General features: G+C 41.5%; 1 long non-coding RNA gene across 2 annotated transcripts; it reads right to left on the reverse strand.

The window, feature by feature from the left end:
• Positions 1-2413: 2413 nt before the first annotated feature.
• On the reverse strand, positions 2414-10448 carry LOC146673069 (uncharacterized). Of its 2 annotated transcripts, none has more exons than XR_014910419.1 (2): positions 8741-10448; positions 2414-4496 (listed from the first exon to the last, which is right to left on the reverse strand). It is a non-coding gene; the product is annotated as an uncharacterized LOC146673069 (long non-coding RNA). The 2 variants fall into 2 exon arrangements; XR_014910418.1 differs by lacking the exon at positions 2414-4496 and adding an exon at positions 7310-7412.
• Between the last annotated feature and the right edge of the window lie 721 nt (positions 10449-11169).

Raw genomic sequence — 11169 nt, forward strand, 5'->3', positions numbered from 1 at the left:
TGAAGCGGAAAAAAGTGAGAGAGAGAAAAAAAACCCACGGCTCGCGATAAGGAGCCGGCTCGTGTCGTTCACGTCAAAGAGTCGGCTCTGAGAGTTTCCTTCGTGACTGACACATCACTAGCTGGGATAACCACATTTACTCAGGGCCTTCTTGACGTGATGTTCCTCCTGGCCGCTGTGTCTGTGGGGATGGTGTTCGCTCTGTGTTGTAGCGTCCTGATGACGCCCAGTTTGTGCTCCATGCTGGCAGACGTCTTCGGTTTAGAATCTTTTATTATTTGTCTCATGTTTAAATCCTCGTCTTTCTCATTCCTGCAGAAAGGACGCTGTCATCAAGTCTGAGTCAAGTCACCTATCAGGATATGAACTTCAGTCAATCAGCCAATAAAATTACAGATACACACTCACATGTTGTTTTCTCCAGTCCGAGGACACTGCAGGTACACATTCAGCTGTTATCCAACAAGTTATTGCTTCACAAAATATGATTATGACCCTTTGTCCACTGTGGATCCTTGTGATAATTTCTTTGCTCCTCTATTCGTCTTGTCTTTCCATCTCCTGGATTCTCTTTTAACCATCTACTCATTCTCGTTCTCTTGTGCATCAGGGCTGAGTTATTGATGGAGTTTCCCAGATCAAATTTAAAGGAGGATGGGAAGAAGAGGATTTTCTCTCTGCCAGTCCCGTCAGCTCCCTGCTAAGATTTAGAGCTTGTCCTGTTTTTCAGTATGAAGGCCCTGCTCATCTGTTTTTCTTGCCATTGCTTAAAAAGTGTACATTCTGCATCCAAATGTCCAGCTGCCTTCAACTTTGATGTTTGTCTTGGCCAAAAATAAGCCTTCAGTTTATTCCTTTGTTTAAATAAAAATCTCTTGCTGATAAACTGAACCCTGGCTGTGGCGTCAGAGTAGCGCTATATAAGTGCTACATAAGAACCAGTCCTTCTACCATTTACTAAAAGCAGGCTTTTGCCAGAGCTGCAAAGGGATTTGTAAAGAATGAGTTTTTAGTGTACTATGCTTCAGGCAGTTGTTGCATGGAAGTGGCTGTTACTGAAAGTCCAGCACAGACCTGTAGTGACAGCCAGTGACTGGCATTTTGAAATGATAATAATAGCATAATGATTTAAAATTCCAGGTTCCTAATGAAGGTCTTGCAGATAAACAGTAACACATTCTATAATTTATTATTAATAAATAATAAACAGGTGGAGCCGGTAGCTCAGCATGTTTGATTTGGCAGTTTTGCACTAGATGAGCTTCCTGAGGCAACTCAAACGGGATCTGTGTTTCCAGGTGGAACTGAACAACAACCTCTCCATTGGAGCCAATAATAAAAACATGAATAACAATAAGCTTTATTTGGGGCTCTGATCTGAGGATGTAACATCATTTGTAATGTGGGTCTCAACAAGCTCAAGGAACGCTTTAAAAGTAGCCATTAATATGGTAAAATCACAGGTAGCCAGTGTAGCGCTGTTTTTTAAATATGCTGAAAGTGTGGCAGCAGAGTTTTGAACGAGCTGGACTCTTGACTGAGTAAAGTCTGCACTACGTGAGGAGACTGGAGGAGATGAAAGCATGGAAAACTGTGAGATCAACAGATTCATCTTTTTCTGGTGAAATGTCTGGAAGTTTCTTTGGTTTGTGTACAAGAAAGTGAAACAATTTTCTTGAATTCTTACACATTTCTACATGATATTAGTAGGCGGCTCCTTTACTAAACAGCTCCAACTGTTTGATTTGTTTGAATTTTACAGGACAGCTTTTCCCGTGTTACTCATTCATTATGGAGCTACTGTAGTTAACATGTAATGCTTCTCTAAAACCCTGTGACACAATCTTCTTTAACATTAGTGCGCATTAACCCCACATCTTCCCTGTTTTATTGCTGATGTTGGTGAAGGAAAAAATGTCCATCCCGGTTTTCCCTCCAAGGCACGAGCGATAAGCAGAGTTCTGTCCTTTCCTTCTAAGATTCCTAATTATTTAAAGTAACACTCAGGTATGCCATTCAGCTGGGTTAGTTACGACGTCGGGAGCAGCTTGGGAGAACAAGGAAACACAGACTGCTTCAGGTTGTCTTCCCAAATCGACTCAAAGGTTTATTAAGTATACAACAGCTTATATAGAGAAAAAAAGGTTCGTGTGTCAGCAAGTTCTCAGTTCAAACCGGTACAGACCAAATAAGGAAACGTCTTCCTGCCTTGTGAGCAAAGAAGTATCCTGTGTGTAGTTTATCAGTTCAGCTACAATTTATGATCATCCCAGCAAAATACACTCCTAGACATAAAATACAGAGTTCTTTCATTAGTGAATTCTGAAACAAACCACCTAGCCTTTAACGAGCCTTTTCCAGGAGATAAAGAAGAAGGGAGGATGGGAGTAAGGAAGTGGTCTCGTCTCTGTGGTATTTTCGACCTTGGGGTACCAGCCTGTGAGTCCTACACATTAATTCTTGGGTCAGAGAGAAAGAGAAAAACAACTATTAAATGGGCCTTATTGAGTAACTCTTTTCTGTATAATATCACAATAAAACAATATCCTGTAAATGCTACCGTGGTATCAAAATATCACAACAGTTCTCTCCTTTTATCATGAAATGATAACATAGTATAAAGACAGAATGTAATAACATAATATAAAGACAAATCATAACTGTAACTGGTCCTTCGAGCAAGCTTAATATCAAAAATTCCGAGAGCGTATACATGGTATCACACAACAGACAATAATCATCAAAAACATGCTGCAACGGTTACAAAGGCTACAATTAGTTCCTTCCATCTTCCAAACGTGTCCTGTAGCCACTTATCTAGCCACTGACCGTGGCCTGTATTGGCAATTAGTTCTATCTTCAATGCTTCAAGTCTATTCATAGCTTGTGTGAATGAACCGTTAGGGGCGGTGTTATTGGGAATGAAAGTACAGCATACATCAACGGTTACTAGACCACAGGTACCGGTCCAATTAACAGGTAAAGCTAATCTAAGGGTATTATTGCACATCCAATAAGCATTAGGGATTGCTCTAGTTAGGCGCGTGACCATGTGTGATTTAACTAATTCCCCCCAGTCAGTATCATTTAATACACCGTCTGGGGGAACAATGATCGATTCTCCGCTCGAACTTGAACTGTGTGTGTGTTCCTCCAGATATGATACAACTTCAGCCACAGAGACAGCTAGCCATGTCTCATTACAGCGTGCACCTGGGGAGTCAGAGAAAAATGTGTAGTTATCCTTTGTATAATCTATGTGTGTGTCTGGGCCAGTTAACTTTAGTCTGCGCAGACATATCATACTAGTATTAAAATGGAGAGGGATCTGTCCTAAGGGCAGTGAGGGTTTTAACCTATTCTTGGGGCGTTTCATTGGGGCGCAGGTCCCTGCGGTGTCATTAGATAACTTCAATAATTCGCCTAATGGAGTCTCAGGGTTAGTTGGTGTGTGTGTGTGTCTAAGTAGGCAGTCGAGAGGGCTCAGAGTCAACTGTAAAGTGTCTTTAAGGAGAGCATTATCTCCGCCGATTTCCTCTAGTCCCTCAGTGAGGGGGAAACCGGATATGGGGTATCCTACTATTACCTGTTCTGGATTAGCCTTTGAACAGACATAACAGTTACTGTTTCCTAAATCACGAGCGGCTGTTCTGGCATTTTCATACCAGGCGTTAGCTCCTGCTCTAGAGGGTGCATAAAATGGTTTATTAGTGGCGTCTATGTTGCTATTTACTGATTTTAGGGAACGTAATGAGTGCATTAAGTAGGTGTCTTGCAAAATAGAGCATGAGGTATAGTCAGCAAAATATGACCTGCAGAAATGTGAACATGGTTGCAGTTTACAATACAAAATAGCAAAGAAAAATCCTAAGGTTAATGCGATAGATATGATAAATAACTTAAATATATAAGAAAGACAGTTCTTCAGTCGTCTTCTGGCCTGGTCCCAGGTTCGAGAGACACAGAATAAGCGTCGTATGATGACAATGGGCATTTCATTTTCTCCATTATCAGGATGGAATGAGTCTAGCTTTATCAGGTTAGACATCATGTGGTACTTTTGGCTTTCTGTTCCTGCTGGATGTTTGAGTACCTTGTTGTTGTTCAGGTGAAGCATCAAAGAGCTCTCTGAGTCTTGGCTCTTTCAGGCGTTGTGTGTTAATCAGTGATTGCGTGTGTGTATGTACATTGGATCCGGGCGCTGGCTCGCCTGAGATGTCATCTACCCGTGTGTTTATTTGCTCTGGTTCCGGGCGTTGGCCCGCCGGAGATGTCATCTGCTTGATCCGACGCCTGAGATGGTCCGATTGGGCTGGTCTTAACCCTGCTGGCATGAATCCACTGAGGTTGTCCGTCTGTGAGGATGCTGGTTCTTCGTCACTGCCAGTACAGTCTGGGGCTGGAACACGCGCGGCCTCCCAGAGTGTCCTTGGTTTTAGTGGCTTCTCCAACACGCATCTCCTTGTCTCCACTGGTGGAACTGTGGAGGGGAAAGGCTGAGAGAGACAAACTTTCTGATAGTTATTATTCAGTTTTTCTACCAGGTTGTGAACATCAGTGGACAATGCAATATACATCACCTTCTACTAGTGGTGCCCCTCTGGAAGCTGACCATGGTGTTGGAAATAATCTTATTTCAAATGGAGATAATTTGGTTACTGCAGATGGAGTCATTCTAATCTCACAGAGGACTTGAGGAAGTAATTTGACCCAGGTCATTAAAGTTTTAGCACACTTTTGAATTACTTCTGATGTGAATGAAGATCCTCTATCACTGTTAATCTGGTGAGGTATTCCGAATCTGGGTATTATTTCATTGCTCAACTTTTGATAGACTACTTCTGCAGTTTCTTTTGAGGTTGGATAAGCTTCTACTCATTTACTAAATTGATCCACTATTACCAGTAAGTACTTGATGCTTCCTTGTGCTGGCATATGTGTGAAATCAATTTGTAATGTATGAAATGGAAAATCTGGTTGTGGTAAATGCTGATGTTTTGCTTTTGAGCTACCTACATTAGTTCGCGCACATGTTAGACAGGTTGCTAATATGCTTTTTACTGCATGTGATGTTTTTTCAATTACAAATCTTGATTTTATTGCCCCTATTACCCCTCTTTGTCCGACATGACTCACACAGTGAAAATGTCGGGCAAGGACTGGCATCAGGGAATATGGGAGGGCAATCAAACCCTTAAGATTTTGTATAAGCCATCTCTGTCATCTAAGGTACAGTCATTATTCTCCCAATAGGTGTAATCACATGCAGAGGCCTGCTCTTGTATGAATTTTAAATCAACATTTGTGTCTAAATAGTCTGGGAGTGTAACAAGTGGCAGCTGTAGGGGCACAGATAATACTTCCTGTGGAGGTGGGAGCTGTGATGCAGCTGCAGCCTTGGCTGTCACGTCTGCTAAGGCATTACCTGTTGCTTCGTCTGTGTCAGCTGTACTGTGTCCTTTCGTTTTTACAACTGCAATGGCCGATGGTAGCTGTATAGCCTGAAAAAGTCTTTGAACAAAATCAGAATTTAGCAATTTATTTTCCATCAGCAGATCTAAATCCTCTCTGTCTCCACAATGTGCCAAAGTCATGCACAACGCCAAATGCATAGCGGCTGTCTGCGTAAATTGTCACATGCTTATCCAAATGTAGCTCACAGGCGCGTATTAAAGCCATGAGCTCTGCTTTTTTTGTGCTGAGTGAAATGGTAATGAGTGAGCCTCTAGTATGATGTCAGGCACTGTTACCACTGAATAGCCACAAAGAAATGAGTTGTCACTCGGCCTTGAACAGGACCCGTCCACATAAACCGTGGCTGAGTCTGGGATAGGTGTTTGCTCTAAATCTGGACGTGGTGCTGTGGATTCCTGTATACGTGTCATGCAGTCATGATCGTCAAGCCTGTCTGAGCCATCCTGTCGGTCAGAAGAACACAGCATAGGATCAATAAATGTGCTGGCGAATCAGGTGTGCTGCTCGCTTTTATAGTGAGATTTGTATATGTTGTGTAGTTATGTTTGCTAGAATGGTCGTGACCTGGTGATTGGTGTGTAGAATAGTGTCATGTGAGAGTGTAAGCTTCTCGCAGTCCCTTATCATGATAGAGCAAGCTGCTACTGCCCTCAGGCAGGCCGGCATTCCTGAACAATTCAGGCAGCACCTTTGAGTGGCGGAGGTCAGCACTCCCTTTAATGCATTGAAAGAGGCAGTCATTTCTGTGGACCACAGTATTCGAGGAGGCTTGTCTTTTTTACAACAGTCACGCAGAATGTGGTCATGAAAAGAACAGTCTGGTATCCACTGTCTGCAATAGTTCACCATGCCCAGGAAGGACAACATTTCCTTCTGTGTAGTGGGACGAGGGACAGAGGTCACAGCTTTGACCCTGTCTGCAGTCATGGAACGTTTTCCGTGAGACAGTGTGAATCCCAAATATTGAACAGAAGTCTGACAGTACTGCATTTTCTTTGCTGATGCTTTGTGGCCAGTCTTTTGGAGGTGCTGGAGAAGCATGTGTGTAGCAGTTTGACATAGTTTTTCACTTTCAGCACAGAGGAGGAGGTCATCCACATGTGGATCAGGGTGCAGCCCTGGAGGAGTGAAGCACCATTGAGAAAGCAGCAGAGCTGTCTATCATGCCTTGAGGCAAACGAGTCCAAGTGTACTGCTTATTTCTATGTGTGAATGCAAATAACGGCTGTGTGTCTTCATGCACAGGTACTGAGAAAAAGGAGCGGAGCATAAATCCACCACGGTAAAATGTGTATGCAATGCATGTCAATATGCTGTGAACATCTGAAACGAGAGGTGGCAGAGGAATGTTGACTGCATTAATTTGCCTTAAGTCTTGTATGAAACGCCATACGCCAGGTTTGTTAGGCTTTGGCACAGGATTGACAGGAGTGTGGGCTTTATTGCTCCTGTAGTCAATAAATCTCCTATCATGACATCTAGGGCTGCGGCTTTTTCGGCAGAAATGGGATGTTGCTTGACATATACTGGCTTGTTGTGTTTTAATACGTGTACGTGATAAAGTGTACAGTCAATAAATCCTATCTCATTCTCACTTTTAGACCATAATGTCATATTCTGGTATTCAGCTGGCAACGTAAGTGCAGAAATAGTACAGTCGATAGGGTAGGTTAGATCTATGTGACGACATGGTGTAGTTATGTCATAAACTATGTCTGAGTTATGTGACAAAATCACTGTTTGACCTTCACTTGTGTGAGCAGTTATCATGTTGTTGAAAAGTGTGAGAGAAACAAAAGTGTGGCTCCCAGTCATGGGATTACCTGGTAGTGGCGTCTGTACACGTTTTTTTGGCACAGTGTGTGACATAGAGTACCGGACAAAAAGGATGTTGAGTTCATTCTCTGCTGAGGGTCCAGCTGACACAGAGGATGTTCCTTCTCCATCATGTCGGTACATAGGGCAGAGAAAACATAAGCTGTTATCAGTGTCAGCAAACATTTCACCCTTTATGTTAAATGAAATACACAAATTCATTTTTGCTCTGGGTGTCTGCGGCTGCTGGAAAACTGAGCTAAATTTGCACCTCTAGCTTGTCCAACAGTGCATAAAGCGTTTTATGAATACTAGGATAGATTCATCAGGCTTCTGTTTACACATAGTTACTGCATTTAAGTCAATTTTGTCTCTGGACATTGTTAGCAGGAATTTCTTTAGATTCTTAAAGAAATCGGTGATTTTGTCATTATTTACCCACAAAAACTCTGCAGTTGTGGATGCTTTATCATGCTTTGGGTCTAATTCACCTATCTCTCTTATGAGTTGTGACTCGGTTACTCCAGGAATGCATTGACACAATATGTACCTGTAATCCGGACCACCCAAATGGTGATATCTGGTACTTCTCTGTAGTGCAGAGACAAAGGCTGTAGGGTTTTTAAGAGGATCGGGAAGCTCTTTAATAGTTGTCACTAATTCTGAGATTTTAGGGGGCTGAATACAACACTGATCTCCTATTATCATAAAGGGGTAAGTGTCATTGACGTCACTAGATTTTGGTTCTGTTTGTTTACTACCGCGAGTGTTGGCGTGAGGACCTTTGTCATTCCGGCTTTGTTTTTCCTTTTTTCCTTTTAGATAAGTCTTTATTAAAGTTCGGGTAACAGGTATTTCTTTAGCTACCTCTAAACCTCTAGCTACGATATCGTGGCGTTTCATGTGGGTGTCTATTGTGGACACTGCCTGATGCAAAAGTTTTTCTTCATAGACGTCTAAATTGTTTTTCATAAGTTCCTCACATTCTTCTTTCAAAAGTTTTTCTCTCTTTCTATGTTCTGCTAATTCTTCCTCGCGGCGTATATATTGTTTTTCCTGATCTTGTTCAATTAGGTGGCTGAGACCCGTTGCATGTGATTCAGGTTTTTTGTCACTGTCTTTTAAGCTGGTTGGATCAAAGCGCTGACGTTGTTTGCATGCGGCCGCGGCAGCAACTATTAATTCGGTCTCATCTTCGTAAGGCGGCGGGGCTGTGGGCTGAATGGCTGAGCATGCAAGACTAGCTTTTCCCGCGGTAGATTTATTTTCTATGCTGGAGCCTGCACTAGTTTTATTTGATGTAAAAGTATCTACACCTGGTTCCGGTCCCTTTTTCCATAGCGGTAACATTTGATGCATCACGTCGCGGCATTCTATCATATATTTTCTACAGGACTTTTTAAGCAGACTACTTTTCTTATCACAAATGATATTCAACATTTCTACTGACCTGTTTTCTGGCGATAATCGTTCGGGATAAGGCTCCGGAAATAAATTAGAATGCATTGAACTTACAGTCCGTAAGTTGTAAACAAAGTCAGTCACATAAGCACTTCCGCATGTTCTGGATACGTGATCATGGACGTCTTCACCGATTCGCGGACGTAGGTTACACGTAACCGGAAATGGGAGTTATACTGAGCCGTTATTTGAGACTTTATTTTGTATTTTATTAATTTTTGGTTTTACAGGTACTTTAGATTTTTTATCGGACCTTTCTGTGGTCTTTGAATAATTCTGACCCATGTTCAGTGATTTCCAGAGGGGTTTACACGCTAGGAGGATTTAGGTTAGTATTTTCGCTGCGGCACAGCTGAGGTCACTTTAAATTTATTGCTAGCAATTTTTGTTTGGGTGAGCAACTCTCACTTAGCGAGCAACTTCTCGCTTAACGAGCAACTTCTCGTAAAACAACAGGCAACTTCCTGTGTCTTTCTGCTTTTAATTTACTGCTTTTAACCCTTGTATGGTAATCGGGTCTGTGAGACCCGTTTTCAGTTTTCTTTCGTTGTTTTTTTATTTTTATTTTTTATTTTTTATTTTTTTAACAAAATTAAATTTAATTATTTACTAGCTTTCTCTGAGTGAGCAACTTCTCACTTTTTAACGTGCGTTTCAAGACAACAGGCAACTTCCTGTGTCACTTTTTGGTGAGCAACTTCTCACTTAACGAGAAATATTCAAGACAACAGGCAACTTCCTGTGTCACTTTTTCTGAGTGAGCAACTTCTCACTTTTTAACGTACGTTTCAAGACAACAGGCAACTTCCTGTGTCCACCAACACCACACAAGGGTTAATTTACTTTATTCGGGGACTGAGGAAGTCGTCAGTGTATCTCTCTGGATCACTAAGTGAAACTTCGTCAGCATATCCCGTTTTTTTTATGGATCGATCACTGAGAGAGGTATAATACGGTCTTTATATAAATATGAAAGACGCATATTTACCTTCTGTCAGTCCATCCCACTTCTGACGCCAAATTGAAGGAAAAAATGTCCATCCCGGTTTTCCCTCCAAGGCACGAGCGATAAGCAGAGTTCTGTCCTTTCCTTCTAAGATTCCTAATTATTTAAAGTAACACTCAGGTATGCCATTCAGCTGGGTTAGTTACGACGTCGGGAGCAGCTTGGGAGAACAAGGAAACACAGACTGCTTCAGGTTGTCTTCCCAAATCGACTCAAAGGTTTATTAAGTATACAACAGCTTATATAGAGAAAAAAAGGTTCGTGTGTCAGCAAGTTCTCAGTTCAAACCGGTACAGACCAAATAAGGAAACGTCTTCCTGCCTTGTGAGCAAAGAAGTATCCTGTGTGTAGTTTATCAGTTCAGCTACAATTTATGATCATCCCAGCAAAATACACTCCTAGACATAAAATACAGAGTTCTTTCATTAGTGAATTCTGAAACAAACCACCTAGCCTTTAACGAGCCTTTTCCAGGAGATAAAGAAGAAGGGAGGATGGGAGTAAGGAAGTGGTCTCGTCTCTGTGGTATTTTCGACCTTGGGGTACCAGCCTGTGAGTCCTACACATTAATTCTTGGGTCAGAGAGAAAGAGAAAAACAACTATTAAATGGGCCTTATTGAGTAACTCTTTTCTGTATAATATCACAATAAAACAATATCCTGTAAATGCTACCGTGGTATCAAAATATCACAACAGTTGGCCTGACAGTATTGGGGTAACAATGTCTCCTCTGTTTAGGAGAGGGCAGCAGGGTCACATCCTCACTGACATCACCTGTATTTGCACTACAGTCGTTCCCTTCACTGACCTTTGCTCTCCTTCTCTTTTCCATCAGGTTGTGTAAAACTGAAACAGGCATTAAATGTTTACTACAAATGATGCTTTACACAGAAATGCATTGTTAGCTGTTTTTACACACCAGCTTGTGTGAACCTTTAGTCTGAGCATGGGGTCAAAGGTCAGGACAGAAATGCAGCACTGTAACACATATACATATGTAGAACATCAGACATTTGACTGATTTGTGTTGTGACAGCTAGTTTTTTCTTTATACAAATAAATCATCATCACACACAGAAGAAATGTACAGACCGTACATTTATTAGCTAATATCAGTGGATACAAGAAAAATGGTCCAAAGACAAACACTAGCAGCCTTAGCGTTTCTGTTCTGAATCTCTAATCTCTCACAGACATTCATCAAACCCTGTCCTCTATCAGCTTTCAACATAAGAAAAGTATTAGGCCTCATTGAAAAACAGTCTGTTTGCAGATGAAGTACTTTAAAAACTATACTTAAAAACATTTCATACACAAATCTGTCATTTATCCAGATTTTCTTGATTGAGTTTACAATTTACTAGAACTGCCAAAAAAACATGAATAGAAACAAATGATGAAGGATCCACTT

The sequence above is a fragment of the Rhamphochromis longiceps genome, linkage group LG3 (genome assembly GCF_057381845.1).
Source record: "Rhamphochromis longiceps isolate RC_006_pf linkage group LG3, R_longiceps_female_GT1.1, whole genome shotgun sequence".
NCBI lineage: Eukaryota > Metazoa > Chordata > Actinopteri > Cichliformes > Cichlidae > Rhamphochromis > Rhamphochromis longiceps.